Source organism: Callionymus lyra, chromosome 13, assembly GCF_982586985.1.
Source record: "Callionymus lyra chromosome 13, fCalLyr1.hap1.1, whole genome shotgun sequence".
NCBI lineage: Eukaryota > Metazoa > Chordata > Actinopteri > Syngnathiformes > Callionymidae > Callionymus > Callionymus lyra.
The window spans coordinates 12,424,273-12,426,473 of NC_141830.1; positions in this window are offsets into that span (position 1 = coordinate 12,424,273).

Genomic DNA, 2,201 nt, shown 5'->3' on the forward strand with positions numbered 1-2,201 from the left:
CCTCCTCCTCCTCCTCCTCCTCCTCTTCTTTTGAGAAGTCAATCACTGCGTCCTACTTTTTTGCTGCGCACTTTCACAAGTACTACTGCACTCAACTTTACACCTCAATAACGAACAATCCATGTGTATCTTAAGATGGAACCTTTCGAACACATGTAGTTATAATCTGACAAAAGATATAAACTCAAAATGTTGCTTTTTTTTACTCGAACTAAAGTATTTGCAACAGGCATTAATCGTCGTTGCGCATGCGCACAATTATATTCTAGTTCATGCAGCGGAAGGGAAAGTTTTTTAGTTTTTTCTCCATAAAGTTAAATATAGCCCAAATGGAATGATTGGAAAATGGAGATTTTTTTTTATAGTTAAAAAAATATGTCACAAAAGTATAGACAGTTTTAATCATGTCATGCTGTTCATTAAAGAGTAAATAAACACCTTATACATAGATTGATACAGTTTCAAAGTTTTTACTAGTTTAATTTTAGAGTCTTTTCATTAGTTTTATTCTTTATCGTAATGTTTTCACTCAGTCTTTAACGATTTCAACATCGTATAAAATAAAATAAAAGTATTTTCAGATTCTTTAAATCTTATCAGAAACACTCTATATATTATGGGATAATTTTGACTATTCATCAAAACATTTTGTGGCGATTTTATTCATTTAGATTATAATTTATTTTCTTGCCACAGAAAGATTACGTCCCAACAATTATGACCACTAGATGCCGCAATAATGCAGTATATTACGTTTTTTTTTCCTTCGTCAAAAGTGGTTTTACCTGAAAGACGGTCGCCCTCTGTTGGCTGATATAATAACATAACTTTACCCTATTATTATTATAATTATTATAATTATTATTATTATTATTATTATTATTATTATTATTATTATTATTATTATTATTATTATTATTATTATTATTATTATTGAGGTTGTTGTTGTTCTTATTCATTTCAATTTTAATTATTTTGATTATTTTAATTATTATTATTATTGCAGTTGTAATAATACCTGGGGAAACATTTTAAAAATGTATATTATGAAGCAAAATGGATGCTCATCTTGGCAATGTAATACACAACTGTTGCCCTCCTAATTTTGTGCGTAGTCAATGAAGCAGTTATATTACAATATTAAATATTACATACTTTACTCTAGGCTGCATCCAAATTATGATTCTGTCAAAGTGACAGTTTGAGTTCCATCTTGACTGTGTGTCTGTCTGAATATCCTTCAAAACTTGTAAAAGAATTTAAATGAAGTTTCCTCTACTCTGACAAATGTGCTGCTTCACTTGTCATTCACTGGATCCTCAGGAGATATTCTCTTTCTTACCTTTGGAACGATCTTCCTCTCTGTCTGTGTTGATGGATCTACTGAGTCCTTCAAGAAACATCTTAAGACATTCTTATTCGTGCAGACTTTTCACTGATTTTCTGGGACTCCTGTGTTTGTCTCTGTGTTGTCTTACATTTTAAGTATATATTTTATTGAGTATTGTTTTGATTGTTTAAGCGCTTTGTGACCCTGGTCTAGAAAAGCGCTCTATAAATACTAATTACTTACTTACTTACTTTGCTTCCGTGTATTTAAGTCTCAGGTGGTCATGAATAAAATCAAAGACAGTAGCATTATCTTCTTCATCACACAAGTTTAACAGAGCAGAAACAGCCTCGAGACTGCTGCGGCCCAAAGCGGTGAACTCTGACCTCTGAGTGTTGGATGCGGGTTGCCTAGCAACAATTCAACATCTGCAAAAACTGATTTCTTGACCTTAATCTGATATATTAAAATGTTACGAGGGCAAACCGCAGCTGTTGACATTTAGATGTTGCTCACATATGAAAAGTCAAGTACGTTTCCTATGAAGTATAAAGGTTTCATGGGAAATAAAAATAAAAGAACATGTGACGTGTTCAGTCTGATGACATATCGACTTTTGATTTGATGGATGAGTCTTATCACTGATGTACACGTTTTGATTTTTACATTTTACAGTTAAGGTTTTGTATAGATTTACATGTATCTTCAACTCTCCTGCATAATTTTACATTTTCTATTTTATATCATCAAGACAGCTTAATTCACCAGCAGTACTATACTGATGACATACTTCATAGTATAACATTAGTATTTAAAGATGTGATTTTCATATAATAATCCATGTAACATCATTATACTGATGACTTGTCCA